We start from the raw sequence: 25,077 nt of genomic DNA on the forward strand, positions 1-25,077 counted from the left end.
AACTGTAGTAGAATGAAAAAACAAATTATGCAGGAAGCGTATCTGTATTAGGAAAACGTGTGTCTAGCCTAGCTTTACAATCAAGAAATAATGCTCACATGATAAAAGAAGAATAAAGAAAATATTCTAAACCACTGAAATATAATTAGAGCATAATTTCAGTTATCTGAATGTTACTTACCTGAAAATCCATATTATCTGAAACAATTGGAAATGAACTTGATACTACTTTATTGGGCGGCTTCCAGCCAGGCTATGCCTGGTGGGCTGCCTTGGCCAGGATAACTCAGTGGTGCTCAGCACAGCATCCGAATTCCCGAGCAGCTGCTAACTACCGCAACCTAAACAAGCTTAAGTGATATCACCTCTTAATGATTATCAGCTCTTAGTGACTATAAGCTCTTTAGCTTGCTGGTGCTGCAGCAGACGCAGTGAGAGGGAGGAGAAAGCCGTGTGAGGTTCCAATGAATACTTTATTGGGGATCTCCATGAAGGTTCTCAGTGACAGCTCTTCTGTTAAACCAGGGACAAGTAGGGGTTTATGTATCTTACAGGGGTTTTTTGAAATTTTGCAATAGTAAGGGTCAAGGGACAGTGACCTATGGGCTTACAGAGAGATAAGCAGGGTCCAAAAGGCAGAAGAGGGTGCTGGGCTGCTAAGGCCCAGTCATCATCATGACTTGGCATTTCCTAGCTCAGGCTTCTGACCTCCAGGGAGGCCTTGCAGGCCTTGCAGGCCCTGGGCCTGCTACACTACTTAATCCAATACTGAAATTAAGTAACAGGAGCCTGTATGTCTGCACAAGAAGACTGAAGAGAAGTGATCAAACTGGAGGATGTCTTAGAAAAGAAATAAGAAGACAGAAGTTTAAAAAAATTCACACCATTGCAAGTCAATTGAAGCGGCTTCCTGTCTTTGGGTTTCAGCATCTAAAATGATAAGCACATAAAGATCACAGTAAACATTTCAAAGGCCAATATAGGAGTTAAATTGCTGCCTACCACGCTCTCAACAGGAAGGTAAGAGCATTGTAGGGGTTTTTATTCATATGGATCCACACAGTGGCAAGCTTTGCAATTTGAGTCTAAGCTAGCCACATCATACACACCTGGGTAGAGTATCATACAATGACAAAGACAGCTGACTCAGGATAACAGCAGTCTTGCAGCACTGTTCCAGAATTTAGGGCAGACCAATTACTCTTTAATTGTTTCACTATCTTCTGCTGCATGTAGTAACCTCTGTGGCATGTGTTGACCCTCTGTTCAGTATTACATTTTGTTGCTGAAATTGTGACAGATGTTCCAGCTGGGGGAGGCTCAAAGGGGCATAGCAATGTTAGCTCTAAAATATACATTTTATTTCAAACTCTGCAAAATCATACCAGATATTTTAAACTATTAATTTCAAGATTGAGATCAAACTGAACAATGCTTTATAAAAAGAAGAAAAAATACCTCTCTAGGCATGAAAGAGAATTTTGGCAGATTAAACACATTTTCAAAGAATACCAGTGTTGTAGAACTTCTGAAATACTAAGATCAAGAATGTCTTTCACTTAGTATTTCATAAGTCCTAAGTGTCTTTTGTGGTTTCTACATAGTATTCAAAAAATTTGGTGCATAGAATTATTTGAATTTTCAGATGTTTGATGTCTAACTGCATCCAGGCTTTCTGAGCCAAAGTAGGCAATAATAAAAATGGAGTTCAAAAACCCGATCCAACCCAAATTATTCTCTGATTTTCTGAATGTATTAAACTTCATTAGAAAAACAACACGGACCTACTGATTATGTGGAAATGTACTTTACAAACATAATTACTTGTGATTAGCTGGGTTATAGTGACTGTGGGTTCACAATCTCTTTTAAAGAATATTAAATGTGTTGAAATATCAATAAAATTAAGTACTAGATTTTAGATGCCAGGTAAAGTAGTCAAGTAAAAATGGCAAGTGTCAAAAGTGGAAAAGAAAGAGGATTAAAGTATGTGAAATATTAAAAAAAAAACAGTAATAGGCAACTGCGTACAAAAGGTAGATAAAAATATTAGACAGTGAAAGCTATGATTTTATACAGTTTTACAATTTGGTTGGATGACTAAAGGTTATGTTAAGAACTTTAATCCATCCTGTATAGAGCATGTCTGGTTTTACCTAAACCTCTTTTGTTAAGAAGGACTGCTGTGATGCCTTATGAAGGCTGACCCAGAACAGAGGCTAGATGGAGTTAAAGAATAAAGCAGTATTTATTAAAAGGCCTCAGTGGATTCACCTTGGGCAGTAGAAGAGTCCAGCCAGGGCTCTACCCAAGATGAGCCCAAAGTGGTCACAAAATGTACACTCAGTCACAAGGTCTCTCACTTTTATAAGTTTTTGTCCATTAGCATATTGGAGTTAATTGTCCAGTTATAGCTTTCGATTAGGAAATCCCATCCTTCTTCTTTTTCTCTCTTCATTCTGCCATTGTTTATGCTCTTGGGCCTAAACTTTGGATCATTTGTCCTTGGTCCCCAGCTAGAAAAGGAATTGTTTAGTCCACTTACTCTGTGAAGAGAGCTTATTATGCCTTAATATGAAGCTCAGAACTACACACTAAAGCAGTACAGGATCTGAAAAATATAAAAGCTAAAACCTGAGGCATCAGCTTATTATATTTTAACAAAAACTATATTTTACAACATTTTCAGTATTTATTAGATTTTTTTATTATTTTTGAACTGTGTCCTTAATAGAAAAAAAATTAAAAATTTATTGCAGAATACTATCTAATTTTCTTACTACTGCTACTAAAGATTTTGTGGTTGTTCTGAGTTCTGAGCTGTGTTTTGGATCACTTTTCATTTTTGGGTAGCAGGTCACTGAAAAAAGGTAGAGATAATTTTTACATTCTGTTTCTCCCTAAGGAAATTAAGTACTTAGTGTCAAGCAATGAAGCAGTACATTTCCATCTCTGAATTCACCTCTGCCCTTTTCATATAAAAGAAAACTGTTTCAGTTCTCTTGTATGAAAATTTTATTGAAGTTTTATTTATTTATTCTCTTGTACTAGTTTCATTGAAAGAATTTAATCACATACTGTTACTCATTAGTTATTTACCACTTCAGTATGGAAACTAACTGTTAGAAGGAAGAAGATTTCCTTTCTTTAGGTAGTTGATGGCCATGAAGGAAAATTTACTGAAGTGCTTTAAGGACTATAATTATTACAAATATTAATAGAAAACATTATTATTAATTATTATTATATATTATATATGATAATAATTAATAAATATTTTTACAAATTATCTCTAATATGGTTCCACATCACACAGATGCATAGGAAGGAGAAACTGATTCAGAATGCCTTAAGGCTCTCAGCTATTGTACACCTGATTAAAACCATCATGAGTAGGATTTAAAGGAAAAAAAGTCTATTTTCACCCACTATAAGGTATTAAATTCAGTGGATTTGAAAAGAAGTATTGAATCTCAAAATTCCAGTTTAGAATGCTATCCAGTTTGTAAACGATATATTCTTCAAAATCAGAAGCTTTGTATTGCATTAGGAAATATGTACATTATTTAGGTCTGCCTGGAAAGATAAAACATTTGATCATCATTTAAAAAACATTTTAATTTTTGGAACTGATCTTTTCCCTCACCTCAGGGCTAACAATATAATTACATGAGGATATGAAAACAACCAAATTTCCTAATTCCCCACAGCAAATATAATTTCAGTTTTGCTCAGTTACAAACCTGTATGGAATTTCATTAAATGTCTTCAGCATGTACTTGTGTTAAAAAAAGAAGGGAAAAAAAAAGATATGAATGAAAGACAGAGACAAGTGAGTGTACCACCACTTATTAGTAAAAAGGAAAAAAAAGGCTTAAGGAAACTCTAGTGAAAGACATTTAAAGCTCCTTAAATTTTAACTTATAATGACTCTTTCTTAGTTTCGTAATTACACTGGAGAAATATGATGACATTTTGGCATAATTTTGTTCATAATTTTTATTTTAGAGCTTTAAATATAAAGGAGGCTAGAATGGCCTCAGCTGGTGGAAGTGGATTCCATTCCATTCTAGCTGATGCAATGATGCCTGCTGTATGAGAACCTAGGTGTTTGGGGTTTAGGAGTTGTTTTGGTTGGAGTTTTTTCAGTCACAATTTTTGCTTGTGCATAATCTAGGAAATGCTCTGTGGGCTGCATATAAGCTCTAAAACGTTAGTATCAGAGGAATCACATTCAAAACCAAATGCCTCCCCTCTTGGCATAAAGCCCCAGTTGGAATCAACCTGCAGGAGTACAAGGAGGTTTGGGGTGCCCTGTCAGTGGTGGTGTTTGCCCTCTTATTCAGGCAGAAGCAGCCAGTTGTGCTCTAGGCAATCTCAGATGAGCTGTCTGTTGCCCTGGGGCTCTGCTGGCACTCTCCCCAGGCATGGCACGGGGAGGCTTGTGCAGGCAAAGACGCACTGCAGGGACCTGAGATCCAGGATTCACACAGACCACACCAAACCACCTGCACGTGCGAGGTGTGAAGGTGGGCTGGAAATGCGGCCACAAACAGGACTGTGTGAAATAGCATGTGTCAGGATGAGGGAGAGGATTCAACAGCTCTGCTAATGGCCTGGAAGAGGGAGGAGAGACCAAGGCTATTTATTCAGTTTGTGAATAACTGTAAATACGGGGAAAGCACCAGAGACAAGAATATATTTCAGGAGGATTGTAAAATTATAGGCTGACAAAATAGGAAGATACAGCCTAGAAAGTGTAAAGCAGAACAACAAAATACCAAGGATATAAAGGGCTCATGGTGAAAAATCTGGGAAAAAAATGATACCAGAAGGGGATGGAGGAGAATGTAGAGAATGATGTAACAGCTAGATTACTGGCTTTATGAGTCTGAAAATAAATTTCCTATATTTGTGTCCTAAGTAAGCAACAGAAGATTTTTTTGGTTTTGAGGTAAAACTTATCTGTCTTTCCACTTGTAAATATTCATTCACAACAACACTTAAATCTTGTATAGAATAATTTATATCTAAGCTACACTCCCATTCAAACCTGGAAGGAAAGGAAACTATCTTATTTATTTTATTTATTTTTGCCACCATCCCCTGCTCCATGAGTTTCTTCTCTGGCTGGACATCTTCTGAACTCACCTCTATTGGTCCAGAATATACTGTTCACATTTCATAATGTGGGAAGACTGGATTAGTTTTACATCTGGGATGAAGGGGAAGAGAGCACCCAAGGTCATATGAAATCATTGCAAGTGTTTAGAAGGGTTTAGGTGGCTCAATAAGCATTAGTTCATAGACACACAAATAAAGTTCTACTATTTCAGGCTGCCAAAACAATACATTCCACATAACTGAAAGATAAAGTCTTAAATTAGTTGTAAGAGGATAATGTAATGTCATTGAATTCCTCAGACATTGCACCAGATAATTTGATGCTGAAATATGTTTAAAAAACAAAATAAGAGGGTTACAACTGAAAATGTAGAAGAAAAGTTATTAAGTGGCCTTGAAGATGAACAGTATTTTCCACAGGAATGAATGGTTTATGGTATTTTATTTTATAGTTGAAGTTTAATAGTCCATATAATACAACAATGTACAATTTAAAAAAAATATATTTATTGTTGAATATTTTTTCCAATTCTGCAATTTCCTGCATATGCAAACTGTAATTTAAGTACATGTATAATGTCATAAGTAACAATCTTAACTTATTAAATGAAAATAACTGAATTGTAATTTATTAAGTTTCCTGGGTTTTAATGATTTAAAAACAGGTTTTAATTTAATTATTCCTGGGTTTCATATGATTTAAAAATATATAAAGTAACAGTCATGTTGCAACTGAGTATTAGTAACTCACAGGAACACATGGCTACTTATTTTTTCCAGAGATTTTTGGTAAACCTCAATAGGACAAAGTAAAGACAGGAGACGTACTTGTATTTCTAACACATGGATTTTCAATATGCTTCCTCATAAGAAAGTCTAACTTATCAAGTACCTAAGCAAATGGAAGTTTCAAGAACTTCTCTATGTTTTTTATAACCACATATTCAGAATAAGTCGAAGTTTATTCTATGAGTCTATGATTCTTTTATTTTTTATTACCTTTGAACTATGTGAATTCTTCTGCCTTAAAATAAATTTATGCTTTTAAGTTCATTTGCTATGAACAATCTGATATGAATTTACTTGTAATGTAGATTTTCTGTTTCAGGGGAGACATGCCATTAAAGAACTTTCATGACACATTCAGAATGTAATTTTTAATCTTTCTTCCCTTTTAAAGGAAAATCAATTAACTGGAAAACAAACAAACACGTAAACAGACAAAACCCCAACCTATCAACCAGAAACAAAAATCCTACATTACTTAGAAAACCAAATTTTTTTCTATTTTTCCCCCACCACAGATTGTTAAAAGCAGCCTAAATGACTTAAATGCACTGCTTTCAGAAGAACTGAATATCTCTTGCTCAATGATGGAAGTTGTTGAATGATCTTGAAAATCTAGCAGTGTTCTAGGTTTCAGTTTTCTTGTTCATAAGTCTTATTAATTTGAATTAATGTAGTTCACTTTGTGTTTTGAATATAAGTGTTCATTATAGAAACTGGTGTTCTTCAGGTTATGGATCTGCCTCCCTTCCACCTAATTTTTCACTGGTCTACTAATCGCAAGTTATTTTTCCTTAATGCCTCCTAATTACTTTTTTTTTTGTCCTTTCTCATGTCCTTGCACTGCTTCCCTATAACACATCTGTCAAAGTAGGTGTTCTGCATTCACTTTCAAAACAATTTGAGAAATTTCTTTCAGCATAGCATTGTACATAAGAAAATACTGATTGTCATTGTTATTATTGGCAGTTATTATAAACATCTTTACTTTCCTATTTGGTGCTTTCCTGTGATGTTTATTAGAAAGACAATTAGAAAACTTCTAAAAAGTTTTACATGTTTTCAGATTTCTGCCCACATGATAAAAATTAATAACATCTTGAAAACAAGACTAATCTTCACATTTTATTTTAATATTTATTAACAGAGTTCATGCTGAACTAAGAGTCTCCTACCTACTTTTTCATTCTAGATCTTTCCACTGGACTAAATGTTGTTTGCAGGATTTTATAAATAGATTATTCTATCTAACCTTTCATGTTCTAACAAAATGTTCACATTTAGAATTGCTAGAAGGTAGTTTCTTGTCTACTTTTTTCACAGTTGCTTAGAAATCCACCAGCGTTATGCAAGCATTTACTATTTGCACATTGTGTGAAGCATTAGAATTACTTTGTCAGCAAAATCTCAATTTAATCTCATTCTGACCAACATTAATGGTTATCTTTGTGCCTAGCCATTAATTCAGATGTTCTTTTACTGCAGTTCTGAAGATTAGAAGTTATTTAGAACATTAAAAGGCAAGACAGCCTGGGGGAGGACCATTTTCTAAATCCAAAGGCCCTATGTATAGTGATGCTGTAAGGGAAAGAAAAGTTCGTAATAAACTAGTTCTAATTTACGTCTGTCTATTACTCTCATAGCACAGCTGTAGCTTCTCACCATTTAAATTCAATGCAGCTCCAGTTCATAGATTTTTTTCTAAGCACTAACTCCCTGTAGACTACTCACCAGACTAGTAAATCACCAGGCAAGAAAAAAAGAAAGAGACAAAAAAAATTCTTCTGACAAACATTTAGCATGGGTAAACTTAAGGGACTGGAAATCAAAAATATATCTATAGCAGCCTAGATGACATGGGGTGTTTTTCTATTCAGAATTAAGGTGAGCATTTGGCCAAAAAGCCAGTCTGTTCTGTTTGACTTACCCAACTGTTATAAGGAACAAGGTAACCCTTTTAGAAAATTTACAGGTAAAAGTGTTAAAGATACCTGAAAGGAAAGAAAAATTATATCTACTGGAATATAAACACAAAAGAAAAGGATGATGAATAATGCCTGCTGGAGTCATTTAGCACACTGTTTTTCTAAATAAACTGCTTTTAGTTACTATTGTTAAAAAAAGCAAAATCTTTAACAGTAGAATTTTAGAATATTTCTCAATTTAACGTGTGCATGTAAATTATTTTGTGTATATAAATAAACTCAAAACAGAACAAAAATAACTGAGCCAAAAACTATTTTAAAGAATTTATGGTAAGGAAAGCTACAGATTAATTTCTCTCACACAGAAATTATTGAAATCACTTTCATTTATTTTATTTAGCATTCAATTTAATTAATTTTTTCTTTAATTTTGGCTGTATGTTTTTAATATTTGCTTACAGATCTTTGCAGTGTACAAGAATTTAAGTAGACATTGCTCATAATTTTTAGGAATATCGTCAGCTGCTTTTTTATTTGATGGTTGGTTTTAGTTTTTAAGGGTTGAAAGAAGAGTTCACCTTCGATTTATTGGGGAGAATATGTAAGGAATATGTAAGATCTGAATTTAAGACTAGAAACTGAACATTCTCATCTGGCTGCCTATCTAATGTGGGTATCATTTTCCTTGTACATCAGAGACTTAACTCTTAACTCTTGTCTTTCAAAAATACCCTCTATCAGAGGTGTAAAATAATGTCAGTTTTCAAGGAATTATTTGCTCATTAATCCAGCTGAGACTAACCTTCTGAAAACTGGATGAGAATATAGATCCTTTAAAAAGTGCCAGATATCAACAGCTGGAAAAATCCCTTGTCTCCAAATAAAAATTGACTCATTCTGTAATGTTTGGCATCAGTAAAATGCTTATCCCTACAGAAACACAAAAAAACCCAAAAAAACTTGTAAGATTAATAAAAATTTAGGATTATCAGGAGATTTGTCTTGATTGATATGTTTCAGGACATTAATCTCATCAGAATACTAGGAAGTTGAGTGAATTGTCACAAATAAGCTATAAAAATAGTCTGGTCAGATTCTTTAATTATTCTGTTTCTGCTACCAGAAATAAAATATTATTTATATATGTTGTGAAGTTGGTGTGAAGTGGCATGTTAAATACAAAGCAAATATTCATACAAAGCAGTACTCTTTTTTTCTGTATTTAAATCAAAATTGAAATGGATTTATATAATTTATATTATGATTTCATTATAGAAACACCCAGTTTCTGTAATTCTGGAATTGTACCCTTAAACAACAGGCTGAAAAAAGGAAAAGTAAAGAACATTTTGGGGGTTTTTTTCTTTAAAAAAAAATTCATTATGAACAGACAAAGTTCATCTACAAGTGAGCATTTTTCAAAGATGGACAGGCAGAAAGATTTTAATGGTAGTCCTGGCCAGAATTAGTTATATTTGGTGCAGACTTTACAGATAAGTTTATAGATGTTTACTGTGCAGATAGCAATTCCTGTGCCAGTCATTTTGACTTTATAATCTGCAGAGAGAAATGGCACTTTGGGGATAAGAAAGATCTCATTTTCAGGTGCTATTTTAGGACAAGAACTTGTAGAAATATCAGTCTCTTTTGTCTGTGGAGTCTAAACAACTAAGTTGTCACCCAAAAAGATTCATAATTTTTAACCACTTGGTAATTATATAATACCATAGCTTTGTTACTACTACAAATTATTACAGTAACGGCCATTAAAAAAATGCAGTTCTTTTTGATAAGGTAGTCAATTTCCTCAAAACCAACAAAGAATTAAAAGAGTAGTCAATAGAGGTTTATTCACTTTAATTCATAGGGAAAATGAGGGGACTTTAACAAAGAGATAAGCGAACAAAGAGAAAAACAAACAAAATCTTTTCAGTAGAATAATATCGAATATGTATAGTGAAGCTCCAATAGTAAAAAGTATAGAATTACTCGAAATATTCCTCATAGAAAATTGACTATACTGAGGCCATGATTAATAGACATTATTAAGAAGTTATTAAGAATTTGCATTAAAGCTGTAATGCAGAATTAATTTTTCCAAGAATATACCTCATAAGTTTCTGCACACATTAAAAAATTTGGAACCTCAGGGAAGCTATTTAAAAACATTAGTATTCTATTTTAGAAGTATTATGGATTATTGTTTGAACTGCTAAACCTCACCATATTTCTTATGAACTATTTTGCTGAAATGCAGTTTACTTATATATCTGGACATGCCAAGAGAAGTAGCTGAAACTACTTGAGGTTCCTATTATTGAAGAAAGTATTTTACTTTCTATTAAAAATTACATTATTATACTCTACAATATGTAAATATCTTCTGCTCTACAATTTATAACCTTTAGGCAAATTAGTGAATTTGATTACATAATGCAATTTTAAATTTTATAAAGATAACCTCTCTTATAGTTTTTCCTTTAAATTTATAGCTGAAAGAGCCTAGTGGGCTTTTAATGATAGGTTCTAACCATATCTGAGTAACAGTAGCTGTTATGTATGAGTTGTAAAAGTTTAAAATGGGAATGTTAACATCATATATATCCCCTGGCACCTCTCTTCCAAGCTGCTCTCCACTCCTGATAACACAACGGATTGCAACAAAACCATTGATTATTCATGTATCTTTGGGTTTCAAATAATTTTTCATTTTATTCTTTTATGGAAAAGAATTTTAATACTGATTTGAGTGGGATTAGGATAGAGGCATTCTGAAAACCATCTATAAAGATCATATGAATATACTTGGATGGACTGTTTTGGTGTTCAAGGAGAGGCACTGTACAACTATAGTGCAAATGTTCACTGATTTATCTTATTTTCTGTTTTCTTTATATTTTTACAAGAGAAATTGATTTTTGTAAAAACTAGTTCTTACCTATAGATATACAATAGAATGTAATATTTACAATTACAGTAATAAAAAAAAAGGATCATTTATTCCAAAATATAATAATCCGTTACTCAACTTTTTACTAAATGTGTGATTACCTCATGTTCAAACCACTCACCTGTGCTAAAGCAATCAGTTGAACTTTTGGCAAATTGAGCACAAGAATGTGCATTCCAAACTCCCTGATGATCATATATTCAACATTTTAACACAACAAGAATTTAAAATACTCAAAGTGTGAATCCCTCCTCCATAGCACAATACCAAGAAGCAGGAAGGCTTTTTGTGTTTTGGCAGAAAGAAAGCTAAAAAGTGAAAATTACCATATATTCTGTGCACAGTGACAAAAGTACAAAGGACCATAAATGTGAGCTGGTCCTTTTGAGTGCACTTAAGTACATATCTGACATCAGTCAGTAGAGAAGGAATTATACAAAATAGTAGTGAATTTTGTTCCGAGGGATGCTGTGTATCAGTGTTCAAAACTGCAGGTCAAAGAATAGAAAATACAAAGGATACATGCATGTATTGGGATTACACAGCAAGCTTCTAGTAGTGGGGGGGGCTACAAGAGTGTCATCTGTAAGAAGGGCCCCCCCTTGTGTGACAGAGACAATGCCAGCCAGTGCCAACACTGACCCAGCACTGGCCAAGACCAAGACATCGAAAATGGTGGCAGCACCTCTTGGATAAAGTGTTTAGGAAGGAGAGAAACTGCTGCCCAAAAGCAGATGGTAAAAAGGAATGAGAACTTGTCAGAGAAATAACCCTGTAAAACTAAGGTCAGTGAAGAAAAAGGGGATAGAGTTGTTCCAGCATCCAGAGCAGAGATTCCCCTGCAGACCACGGTGCAAACCACAGCGAGGCAGCTGTCCCTCTGCAGCCCATGGAGGTCCCCATGTTAAGCCCACGGATACACGCAAAGGAAGCTGTGATGCTGTGGAGAGCCTGTCCTGAAGCAGGCTCCTGGCAGGACCTGTGCAACCATGAAGGGAGTAGCTCACACTTCCTATTTTCATGACAGAACCACTCCATGGGAGAAGTGTCTTCCTGAAGGACTGCATCCCATGGAAGGAACCTGTGCTAAGCAGTTTGTGAAGAATTGAAACTTCATTTGGGAAGGACCCATGTTTCAGTTCACTAAGGACTATAGGAGGGAGAAGGGGAAGAGTGGCAAAGAAAAAGAGTTGTGAATCCTCCACTCCCTGACATCCTGCGTCACTCAGGAGGAGAAAATAGAGATACTGGAAGTGAAGCTGATCCCAGCAAGAAGAGAGGGTTGGAGGGAAGGTGTATTTCAAATCTGATTTGATTTGTAAACAATTAAACTAATCTACTCGAGTGTTTTGTCTGTGACATTAATTGATGAGTGATCTTATGATCTGCTGGTATCTTGTACCATGACCTTTTATTTGTTATATTTTTCTCCTCCACATCCAGCTCATAAAGAGAAGTGATAGAGAGACTTGGTAAACACCTTGAGTCCAGCCAAGATCAGCCTACCACAAGGCTACAGATAAATTAACCACAGAAACTGCTTGATACTTTAGGTTGAAGTAAATACATTGAGGTATGCTTCAAAGAGCCACAAATCTGACAGTATAATCTTTTGCTTATTCTTTATCTGTATATCTGAATAATGACAAGGATTGTTTAGGCTTTTTATTTACTTGTTTTGTTTAACAGAGATTCCTGAAATGCCTCAAATGTCAGTCAACCTTACTTCCTGTAATCTCTGACTTTTTGTGCGGTTTTTCTGAGAACAACTCTTCTTTAGAGTACTGATCCACCAACACCTAAAGAGAGAATTTTAAAAAAAAAAGTTCTTTCTCATATCTCTACTACAATCTGAACCTTTGCTCATGACAGTTCAGAAAATTCATACCTTGCAATGATTTATTCATTTAAGAAATGGGCTTTGGGCTTTGTCCAATACTAAGCTGAAGAGAATCAAATTGCTTTTCCACTGAAGCTGACCTGGAGTAGTTGCTTCCTTTTATACATTGCAAAATAGAATCCCAGCTAAAATTACCTTTGTAAAATTCTATTTATAAAATTCTATTTGATAAATATATTCTGTTAAAGTGACAGGGTAAAATTTTAAAAGTTATTTCACGGGAAGAGATCTACACCACTCTCTTACTACTATTTCATACAATCATAGAATACCAGGCCAGAAGGGGATTCATCATCTGGTCCAACTTCTCTTTGCAAAAGCAATGTCTAGAGAAGATAATGCAGAATCTTGTCCAGCTGAATATATTATTTATTATGATTATTATAATATTTTCTATGTGATTCCTCTTTTAAAAGGATTCTCCATCTCACTTCTAGCCACCTTTTTAATGCTGAAATAGGGTGATAAGGCTTCTTCTAAGCCTTCTTGTCTCAAGGCTGATAAAGTCCTTCTCTCTCAGCCTTTCTTCTCATGGCAGGTTTTCCAGACTTTTCATCATTTTTGTGACCCAACTGTGGAGACATCTCCAGCCCATCCGCACTTTTTTTGTGTAGCAGAAACTATATCTATTATTATTATTATTATTATTATTATTATTATTATTATTATTATTATTATTACTACTACTACTATTACTATTACTACTACTATTACTATGACTACTACTATTACTATTACTACTACTATTACTATTATTATTTCTTAAATTTCCTTCTTTCATGTTTTAGAGATTTTGCCTTCTGTTCATACAGGTTTGGTTTTTAATTATTTTTAGTACTTCTTAATTAAAAACACTTTTTTTCCTATCATCTCACAGGTAGATGCTCAAGGCCCTCAATGGCATTGAATTTCACTTTTGACTTTAACATAACATTTTAACATTTGATTTTACTTATTTTATGCTCACAGTTATATTTTAGGGTTCTTTTAATTTTAAAAATTATTTAATTTTTAATTTTAATTATTTAAAATTTAATTTATTTTAAATCATGAGTACTTTTAACCAATACAGTTACAATACAGTTATTTTTAATTATTTTTGTTTCTATGGTGGAGTGAGAAATGTTATCAACTGGAAACCCTGATAGGTAGGAAAACTTATGCTGTGATGGGCAGCATAACTGACTCTTTTAAAAATGAGTTATAAAGTGTCCTACATTCAAACTTCCAGACACACTCCTGGCACTTGTTATTGCAAAGATTGCTATTGGAATTCCATTCAACACATGGGTGATCTCAGTCAGTACAGATCCATAGCTTTCACAGCTTGCAAAGTACACAAGAAATTGTGTTTTGTCTAATATGGCAAGTCTTATCATGCCTCTTAATTGACTTTTGTAGTACAACTTCATTTGAAACAATTTCAGCTTGGTCTCCAAGAAAACACATTAGTATAAAGACATTTCAAAGCATTTGCAAATGTGAAAGCATAAACTCATATTCAGTAGAGAATAAATGCAGACAGGTTGACCAAAAACTCTGCAAGAAATGAAAATTACATAAACTATGGTTACAATCAAGACTATACTTATTACCAATAATTACACATATCAAGTTATGAATAAATAATAGTATTAAAAATATTATTATTATTATTACTACTACTACTATTACTACTACTATTACTATGACTACGACTATGACTATTATATTGCCTAACATGCTAGTACTTGGAACTTAAGCTAATACTTGAGCTTAATGCAAATCATTCTTCACAAAACACAATGTATTCAAGTCCCCCCTTTATCTGTGCCCTATACTGTGAAATACACACCACAAATCCATTCTCCAAAATAAAGCTTCCTATACCAGAGAACATCTAATATATTCTTCACAAAGATAGCCATGGTGCTTCATTCCAATCCAGCCCTTTTCCATGGTATTACTGGAAGGTACTCTTACAACATATTCTCAGTAAGATTTAGAATTTCAGAGTAGGAAAAAGTACAAAGCAGAAAGGTATCATAACAGAGAATATGGGTTTTTAGAAATTTACCATATTTTCTCAGCTGTTTCAAATTTTCTGCACTGTGTCTGTTAATTGTTTGTTAGTAGTGAGCTGCTTTACCAGCCAGATACTGTAGTCTTATCTCACCTCTTTTGTTTTCCAACAGTGGACTATTTTTTGTACTGTTAAAAATACTGCAATAACCTGTAAAGATTGTAATTAAATGTTTCACATTAAATGTTTTACTCAAAAAATATATAGCTACTGCCAACAAAATGTATGACATTTTACAGACTTTGAAAGGGGAAAAAAGTGATTCCCTCTTTCTTGAGGGGAAAGAAGTTATTTCTTTTTTTTATAAACTAAATTTTCAAATTCTGTAATATTTTGTAATTATGGACAAAACACAGAAACAGTTTTAGTAACTTTGGTTTTCCACTACTTTTTGCTTTCTATCTTTATATGTTTTGGTTGATTGATATAGGGGAGAAATAATTAGAAGGAACATTCTCTTAAATCAAAAACTAGCACACTTATTTTATTAGGCAATGTTGGAATGTACTGGAGATTGCTGAATGCAGCACAGGAGTAGACTTTGATTTCACTCCAAAGCATGGTACAAGTTAATTTTTTATGTAATTCTCAATGTGATTCTTGTTGCAATTTGTTATTGTAAATCTCAATATTTCATTTTGTTGATGATGCTTGTCAGTATTGCCCCAGAATGAGAAAACATCTATGTCCTGATGTTCCTATCCCTCCTTGCTGTATTTTTCAGGCTTTTGGAGGTGACACATTGCACAGAAATGACACTTGATGTAGTGATGAATGATTAAATATATCTATCATCTATCCATAGTATCACCACCTATAACATTGGGGATTATGGCTGGCCATTACCCTCAGGGCAGAAGCCCAGCGGGGAATGCGGGCCGGCCAGGATAGCTCAGCGGGGGGGGCTCAGGCAACCCAGGCAAGCTATAGTGATTTGCAGCTCTTTCAGCTCTTTAGTGATTTCAGCTCTTTCAGCTTGCCTGGTGCCGTCGCCCTATGTGCCGCCGCCGCAGCAGACGCAGAGAGGGAGGGAGAAGCGCTGTATGGGTTCCGCAGGGTTCTTTTATTCGGGTCTCCGCGAAGGGTCCAGTGACAGCTCTCCTCTCCCGAACCGGGCAGAATTAGGGGTTTTTATACCCTACAGGGGTTTTGAAAACTGTCCAATAGTAAGGGTCAAGGGAAAGTGACCTATGGGCTTACAGGGAGATAGCAGGGTCCGAAAGACAGAAGAGAGGGGCTTCTAAAGCCTTAGTCATGCTGTCTTTGGCATTTCCTAGCTCAGGCTTCTGACCGCCAAGGCCTTGCAGGCCTTGTGCCTGCTACAGGGGATCATTATATATATTCTTTACCAGATAGAGAATTATTTATGTATATTAATCCTTGAATGGTTGGGGGGTATTTTGTGTCCTAATCAAAATAACATTCTATAATATTTTGGGAAATTATTTTGATTAAAAAATCTAAATGAGTGACTTCATTAATGGGATTTTTTTTCCCCCTTACTGTATATTAATTTTTTTTGCAACGAGTAACATAAACAATTCCTTGATTTAAGATGAGATAATTAAGCCCTGTGTAATACTAGTGAAATAAAAAAGAACAACCTGTGCATAACAGTAATCTTATTTTTCCACAAACACTCAAAATAATTTTGAGGAAAGTTGTTGATTAATGATACATAAGATTTTGAGAATGAAGCTGAAAACTGAGGATAAACTGTGTAAGGAGATCCTCCACATCTCTGCGATTTATGATATATCTCCTACATGTTGATAAGTAACTGTAAGTGTCAGAGGCAAAAAATTTTGAAGAAAAAGAAGACAATATTTCATATTCCTTTTATTTATAGTCTCCTATTTTTAGTTGAAATATATAAAATAGACAATAACAACAGAAAATAGAAACATATCAAATAGAATATAACATTTTTGTACAGTTAAATCAGGTGCAACAAAAAACTGAATCTCATTTTTGACTCGATATCTTTTAAAGCACATTGTTTAGAAGGAGATAATTACTAGAATGGCAATAGTGAATCTATCAAGAATACTAAAATATCTTGCCTCAAAATTCTTTGCACTGACAACCTAAAGAAAGAGTTCTAGCATAGTGTACATAATGCAAGACAGCTAAGGTTCTTCAAGGAATAAATCATATTTCATTTTCAGATATAGCAAAACAAATAACTGCATAACCTATGCAAAACAAACAAACAAAAAGAGAATTAGTTATATTTATGTTAAAAAAAACCCTAAGAAACAATTATTCAAAGTAGCAACAAAAATATTACTGAGACTGATCCCATTGGTATCATTTTAGTTTTCTTGATCATGGGATAGTTTGTGCGCCACCAGGCCAACTGAAACAGATAGAGTTCATCTGTGTAAAACGAGGAAAAATATCCTAACCCATGAGTTGTAAGGGTTGATTGTGAAAGCTTTTAACTAGGTTTGAAGGAAAAGGATAAAAAAATTCTCACTAGAGATGAGCCTGGGGTGACTTGCCTGTGTTGGAGTGGCACGGACAGCCCAGCTGAAGTGCATCTGCACCAATGCACCCAGCATGGGTAACAAACAATTGGGTAACAAGCCAGTGGCAGCAGGAAGCTGTGATGTGGTTATCACCATGGGAATGTGGTGGGATGACTGGAGTGCTGCAGTGGAGGGCTACAAGCTCCTCAGAAGGGACAGGTGAGGAAGGAGGGGCTGTGGGTGGCTCTGTACACTGGGGAGGGTTTTGGCTGCACAGAGCTCAGGGACAGTGGGGATAAGGCTGGGTGCCTGTGGGTGACAGTCAGAGGGATGGCCAGCATGGCAGAGATCCTGCTGGGAGTCTGTCACAGACCACCCAGCCAGGATGAAGTGAAATATTCTGTCAGTGCATGTTTCATGATCACTGGCCCTTGCTCTTGTGGGAGACTTTAACTTGCCAAATGTCTGCTGGAAACTCAGCAGTGGAGAGGAGACAGTCTAGGAGGCTCCTGCAGTGTGTGAAGGTAAATTCCAGACACAGTTTATAAGGGAGCCCACCAGGGCATGCCCTGCCAGACCTGCTGTTTACAAACAGAAAAGGACTGTGGGACATGTGGTGGTCAGAGGCCACAGCAACTACAAAATTGTAGTCTCTCGTTCTTGGTGAGGTAAGGAAGGTGGTCAAGAAAACCTCCGCTTTTTACTTCAGAAGGCAGACAGTGGCCTGATCAAGACACTGGGTCGGAGAGTTGTTATGCCCCAAGCTCACTCAGTGAGATTTCAAGATCAATTCTTTTGATTCATTCTGGTGGTGCACAGGAGAAAACAAAGTTCTTGAGTGGTTGAATAACAAAAATATCCAAATAAGGAAATGTTACAGGGTGTGGGAGTAGGCCATCTGTATGTGCCAACAGATGAGCTGTCATGAATAGAGTGCCCTGGCTGAATAGAGAGCTTTCACTGGAACTCAGGGGAAAAAAAAAAGTATGATCTTTGAAAAAAGGGGCAGGCAACTCAGGAACAATACATGTCAATAGATTCTGTAGACAGAAAATTAGAAAGGTACAAGCTCAGCTAGAATTCAATCTGGCCACCATTATGAAAGATAATAAAAAGTGGTTATATAAATGCACTAAAATTCTCCATTCTTTACAGGATATGAGGAGGGCAACAAAACTGGTAAAAAGCTCTAAAGAGTAAGTCCTCCTCCTTGTATGAGGAGCTGAGGGAGTTGAGTGAGTTGAGTCTGCTGGAGATCTTCTTGCTCTCTAAAACAACCTAAAAGAGGGATGCAGCAGGTGAGGGTCAGACTCTTCTCCCATATGACAAGAGGAAGTGGGCCCAAGCTGGGGGAGGTTCGAATTGGTCAAGCACTGGAACGGGCTGACCAGAAAAGTTCTGGAAGTGCTCAAGAAAACAGCTGGATGCGTCATTTAGTGCTGTGGTTCAGTTGACGTGATATTTGGTCAAAGGTAAACGCAATGATCTTGGAGGTCTATTGCAATTTTAATAGTTCTATGATTCTAAGATTAACACATTGTTTCATATCAGCTGAACTGCAATAACTAAGCCATATTACTTCAAAGTAGGAGAAAAAAATTGGTATATTTTACTGCAGGGTGCTGCTGGGTAAAATTTTACACATGCAATTATCAAGGTCTAGCTGCTTTGCAATAATTTAATACCTAACTATAATATGTTCATATGTCAAAAAGGAAAAACATGTCATGAGGAAAAACATTGCTTTGCTTATTAAACCCAAATGAATTGTCTGTTCCTGTGTTACCCCTGCAGAAATAACATTCATTAGGTCTTGAAGGATTTTTGTGCTTAGAATTCATCTCAGTGTAAATCAGTCCCACAACTAAGAAATCTAAAAAGTTACCCAACAAAGTGTTGCACTAGGGATTTGATTTGAAACAATTTATACGACAGCAAATTAGAAGGGAGGAAAATAGTTTACTCTGGCTTTCAAATGTACTGCAATGTATCACAAATGCAGCGCTATCAGTACTGTACTAAGACAAATACGTGTCTAATTCTAATTCTGTGGTTTTGGTTTTTACACTGTAAAAATGGACAAACTGCAACTATGCTGTAACTATGCTGTAACTGTAACTATGCTGTAACTATGCACAAAGTACACTTAGAGAAAGTCACAACTGGAGGTAACAAATCAATTCCAGTCTAAGGTAGTTACTGTGAATTTCACACAGTAATGATCTTTTCCAATCCAACACAGTAGCCAAACAAAATATGCTAATTAGTCATGACATCTGAATATGGAACCCAAAGACATTATTAATATATTAATATGAGTTTTAATTTTAATATGAATGTTAATATGGTAGACTAATTTTAAAGAGCTGTAGTTTTTTATAATTCACCTTGAACTGGAAAATACTTACCCTGAAATTGGATATTATACCTCCTATTCACTCTATTCTAACCAGAAATCAGCTCTGATAGGTTTTTTAGTGGATCTTTGAAGCATGCTACATAGAAAAATTTTGACTGTAAAGAAAGTTATAGCATTTGATTCAAAATACAAAAAACACCTCATCTGTGTTTTTTGACCAATGACTTTATTTGGCCAGTGACATGCCAATATCCTTAGCTATTCTGAACTTGAGGCGACCATTAGAATCACTAGGTGCAAAATAGAAAACAGTATTTACCATATTCTTTATCAGTAGGCCCAAGTTAGACAAACAATAGAATATAGACACTTAAAATTCACAAAACCTCTTATACGTTGCATTTGTGAAATACTTGTTCTTGAAAATTCTTTTCCATGTTTCACATTTTAGAATAAATGGAAATATTATCAAACCCATTAAATTAATTCTTCACAGAAGTCTGCTAGAATGGCCAATATTTGGTCTTCCTCGTCCTACCATCACCTAGCATTTTCCACCTTTTAGATTCATAGCTTACTGAGACTTCCTCTTCTGAGATTCTGTGGTCTATCAACAATTGATTTCTTACCTTCCATCAGACTTCAATCTTTTATCTCCTGATACAAGAACATGAGAAGGACTGAACTAGATAAAACCCTACTGTCCATTGGCTACAGTCCACAACACTGTCCAGTCTCTGACAGTGGACTTTTTGACAGAGGCCTGGATAAAAAAAAAACAACTAGTACATTAGTATATGCTCATAGTGAGCAAACATGTACAATGGGGGATTAGGGCTATTGCTAAAACATGGACTTGCAGTCAAATGGTAGGTTCTTTGTTTCGTAGAAAAGTGAAATAAAAAGCTCCTTATATCAAATATTTATTCAGCGAATAACTGTTTTTTCAACACAATATTTTATTTTCCTTCAATTTCAATGAGAATTTTATTACTATGCCCCTATTTTTAATGCTGTTGAGCTCTATTCCTTCATGTTACAAGGCCTGCTTGCCACAATTAAATATGATGTGCTAGCCTACAGAAAAATTTTTCAATTACTTAAAAAAAATATATGCCTCAGTTTCTCACAACAGTTGTTGATAATTTAAGGTTTTAATTAATGCAAATCCAGTTTACATATATTTCAGTATCTTATTAAAAGGACTTAATTGTATTAGTGCAAATTGCTAAGATTGCTGAACTTTAAGGGTAGTCCAAGTTATTTGGAACGATATGTATATGTAGTATTTAAGAGCATAATGGAAGCAATAAAACTACCACAAAAATCCAGTTTATTTAACCTGTGAATAAACAGTCAAGAATAAAACATATAAAATGAAAAAAAAAAAGCCCATTGCAGTAGGTCAACTAATCTTTTTTAATACTTTTATTAGTATGAATGATTGGGTAGTGCTGTTGTTAGGTAGCCTGAGAAACACCACCATTTTCCAAATACCTTGCATTCACAGTGTACTTGTATAATCACCATTACACTTGTGATGATAATGGACTTGTTTCTTTTCTTTTTAATCTTGACCTGAAGTAAAGGATGGAAAATTATTTCAGTGTGTTTCATTAAAAAGAAATCGGGTTTAGGATAGCAGTTGCTTATATTAAAAAAATTATATTATTTTTCATAATTATTTTCATAATTAAATCATGCAAAAGTAATTTGAATTTACTTTTTCCTCATAAATGTTTGGGATAAGGAAACTTAGTAAACATATATGGCATTTAAAACATAGACTATTAGTAAAGCATATTTTGCTCTATCTACTCAGCTTACAAAACAAATATTTATTTAAAATGTTAATTAGTCATGAATTAATTTTTTCCTAAATTTTAATAATAGGCAAGTGCTCTGAAATATCATTTAACTAGTCTCTGTAACATATTTAAGTTTCCAATAGATACTAAGAAATCAAATGCCTTAGACTTTCTCTTTTCACATACAATCTGAAACATATCCCTACTGTTTACAGAAATCTCCAAGAACAGCAGTTTGAGCTAACAAAACAATCTGCCCATGGAAACACTGAAAGCTTCATTTCAACTAAGTGTTTGTTTTCTGATTATTTCAAACTCATCCTCATTATCTGCCTGCTCATTGGAAAGGAAACAGCTGATTCTTCAAGCATGTTGACAGATGTCTACTTTGAAATACCTGCTGGGTGGCCAACACATCAGTGAGACGTTAAATCATGTTGTCATCTGGAGAGAAGCACTAAGCTGCTAAACTAGCTGTGAACACTGGCTGCTTAGTGACCTTTGCATAGAAATGGTGCTTCTACCCATAAACATTTTAAGGTCATGGGATTTATTCCAGTTCCTCACAAAGCCTGACATTTTGCAAAAGCCAGGAGCAACTCTGTACTGACTTTTTACCTAGGAAATATCTCCCTTTGGTATTCATTAGGATGGGTCAATCTAATCCAGGCTGTAGGGCCATTAGACCTGATAAAATTTCAGAGAAAAAGGATTTCTAGTGGTGCAGATGGTGGAGTCATACCAATATTTTTTCCCTTGCTTTGATTTATATTGCTGCTCATGAGAATTTGTACACTGAATCCTTTTAAAATTAAGTTTCTCCAAAAAGATGGTGCATGGAAAAGTAACAGCTTGTCCTCCACTCCCTAGTGCTTTGGTCTCCCACGCTGGGGAGTAGCATGTTTCACTTGCAAGAAATTTGTTCACAATCAAATTTGATGCTACAGAAGGGCCTGTATGTAGCCATGCCACTCTGTCAAGCTCTTTCCCATCTGCAGTTTGTGTAAATTCTCTCCAGCTTGTGCTTCAGGTTTTTGGGAAAACTACAGTTTCCTGATATGTTTAGATTTGAATTCGGATGCATTAGACCATTAGTACTTTACTTATTTTATGACAGAAATGGCAACTTTGCTTAAGACCCCAAAGACAGCTTAAAAAAATATGAGTTGTCCATGAACTTGTGGCAGCAGCTCTGTGGCTGCCCTGTGGGTGAGGCCACCCCACCCCGCGGTACAGGGAGGGAAGGAGCCAGCAGTGGCTGTCCGTAGACGGATCGTTCCCACCTGGCTGCAGCAGAGAGAGGGGTGGGGCTGGTATGTGTCACGATCTGCTCATACAAGCAAGGGTCGTGATGGTTTGTTTTACCGGTCTCAGAGTGCAAAACACAAAACAGTGGGGATTGCAGTGTTAATCAAAACAAATGCACCTCTATTGAATGACCACAGCAAATGTGATAGAGGGATTAAGGGAGAGAAAAAAGATAGAGAAAGGGGGAGAGAGAAGGAGAGGGGGTTATAGCTACCAAATGTAGAGACAAAGTCCTTTGCAGTCCGGCCAAGGATCTGCCGTTACATTGGGAAGATCTTGAAGTCCTGGTTATCTCAGGGTTCTACTATAGTCCATTGCTGAGGGGATGGAAACAGACCTTGAAGTAAGTCTATTGAAATTGCTGAGGGAAAAAAAAATACAGTAAATAATAGATGTAACAGGCAGTCCACGTTCTCCACAGTAGGTGAGGACCATTGTCTTCTTGGTCCAATGGCCATACCTGCAGGTAAATATCTCGCTTTGGTCAGGTTGGTTCCCCCACACACCTCCCCCATGTTAGGGGTTTCATTCTCAGTCCTTGGAAGGGGGGAGCTACCCTGTATAGAGGTCTCATGTCTCAGTTCTTGAGAGAGAGGCTTCTTCCATCTAAGTCCGACTGTCACAGTGGTTAAAAAGCAGATGAGGGGGTCTTCCAGGGGGGACCACCAAAGGTCACCCCAGAAAAGTCCAGCCAGGCCAAGAGGTGGGGAAATTCACAAGCTATTGGAGCAGGAACTATGAAGCAGGTGCAAGCATTCAGGGCAAGTCGCCCCCGCCTTTGCTAGATGTTCCATGGCAGCAAACACACCTGCAAACAATAGCTTGGCAAACCAGCAGGGTTCTCAGGATCTTGGTGAGCAACCATCAGAATTCCGACCAGGGTCTTTTCAGTAGTCCCAGTTTCTGTCCTTTCATGACGATCATGAGGCAGATGAGAAAAACTTAAGACAGAGACTTACAGCATGCAAGGCCAGCTGGTTTCTGGAATGGTGAACACCGGCCTTGGCCATCAGAGTTGTGCTGACTGTGACAAAGGCTCGCCAGCTGCTATGTGCCACCTGTGCAGGGTGGAGGCACTCCTTCGAGTTGGACTGGGACATGCCTACTGAGGTGGACTGGCTTTCCCTTAGGGTTCAGCCCCTTATTCCTTTATAAAGAATCCCCCAGATTGGTTGTAGTTGAGGCACACTCGCATCTCCCCTTGTACGTTCCTCACAGAGACAAAAACCCAATGAGGCCGAGGCCCACGAATCCATGGGGAAACCATGAATTTTGGCCCAACTTAAAAAGCCTGTAAAGAGCATATTCTGACACAGAAAGTCCCTTATGACGAACAATGTCCCCACACTGTAAGGGTTATATGTTCTGGAATAGAAATTCAAATGCCCATTTTTCAGGTACCTTTTCCTTACTGCAAGCCTACCCCAGGTTGCAGGCAGAGCTATTGTTGGGAAATCTGTTCCCCAGCCCACCTCCTAGGCTATGAAGGCAAAAATGTGGTCCCAAGGGACAGATCTTCTCCAGGAAGACACGGGGAAAGGTCACATTACCTCTCTGCAGGAAAAGAAGGTGTGTGGTTTACGAGCACGCTGCGTGGGGCACACCAGGTCCTAGCCAGGTCCCGACAGAGTCCTGGTGGAGTTCCGGTGGGGTCCTGAGGCATCTCCGCCTGTCCTGCGACTCCACAATGGGTTGATCAATGTAACACACACTGTGGTCATCAATTGTTGTGTCAACGGGCCCCTAGCCAGGTAATAATTAGCACTGACTCCATGATTCACAGAAGGCTGTTTAATCTCATTATATTATATTGTATTATATTGTATGATTCTGTATTATATTGTAGTATATTAATTACATTATACTATATCATACTATATTATATTATATTACATTATATAATATTATATTATATAATATTACATTATATTGTATTATATTATATTATATTATATTATATTATATTATGTTATGTTATGTTATGTTATGTTATGTTATATTATATTATATTATATTATATACCATACCATACCACACCATACCATACCATACCATACCATACCATACCATACCATACCATACCATACCATACCATACCATACCACACCATTATTAAGAAACACATTGCTTTTATAGACAGCTATGATACACCTGGACCTAATTGGTCCTCCAATCTAAACACCATCACCATTGGCTAATTAAGAAAACATCCTTTGGTAAAAAAATCTCCATAACATGGAGATTCCATATGTTCACCAACAGGGGCAGCAAGTGAAGATAAAGATTGTTTCTCATTCTTTATCTTCTCACAGCCTTTCCCAGAAAGGCCTGGGAAAGTTATGTGTTGCTGTCTGTAACCAGAGAGCTGCTGCCACATAAACTAA

General features: G+C 36.0%; 3 long non-coding RNA genes across 3 annotated transcripts; 2 read left to right on the forward strand and 1 right to left on the reverse strand.

Moving 5' to 3' along the window:
- Positions 1-236: 236 nt before the first annotated feature.
- On the forward strand, positions 237-12,129 carry LOC135290201 (uncharacterized). Its single transcript, XR_010352903.1, has 2 exons — positions 237-1,020; positions 11,813-12,129. It is a non-coding gene; the product is annotated as an uncharacterized LOC135290201 (long non-coding RNA).
- A 4,648-nt stretch (positions 12,130-16,777) lies between these two features.
- Positions 16,778-24,251, forward strand: LOC135290202 (uncharacterized). Its single transcript, XR_010352904.1, has 3 exons — positions 16,778-17,437; positions 18,374-18,516; positions 21,601-24,251. It is a non-coding gene; the product is annotated as an uncharacterized LOC135290202 (long non-coding RNA).
- Positions 20,988-24,388, reverse strand: LOC135290200 (uncharacterized). Its single transcript, XR_010352902.1, has 3 exons — positions 24,244-24,388; positions 22,908-23,010; positions 20,988-21,155 (listed from the first exon to the last, which is right to left on the reverse strand). It is a non-coding gene; the product is annotated as an uncharacterized LOC135290200 (long non-coding RNA).
- Between the last annotated feature and the right edge of the window lie 689 nt (positions 24,389-25,077).

The sequence above is a fragment of the Passer domesticus genome, chromosome Z (assembly GCF_036417665.1).
Source record: "Passer domesticus isolate bPasDom1 chromosome Z, bPasDom1.hap1, whole genome shotgun sequence".
Lineage (NCBI taxonomy): Eukaryota > Metazoa > Chordata > Aves > Passeriformes > Passeridae > Passer > Passer domesticus.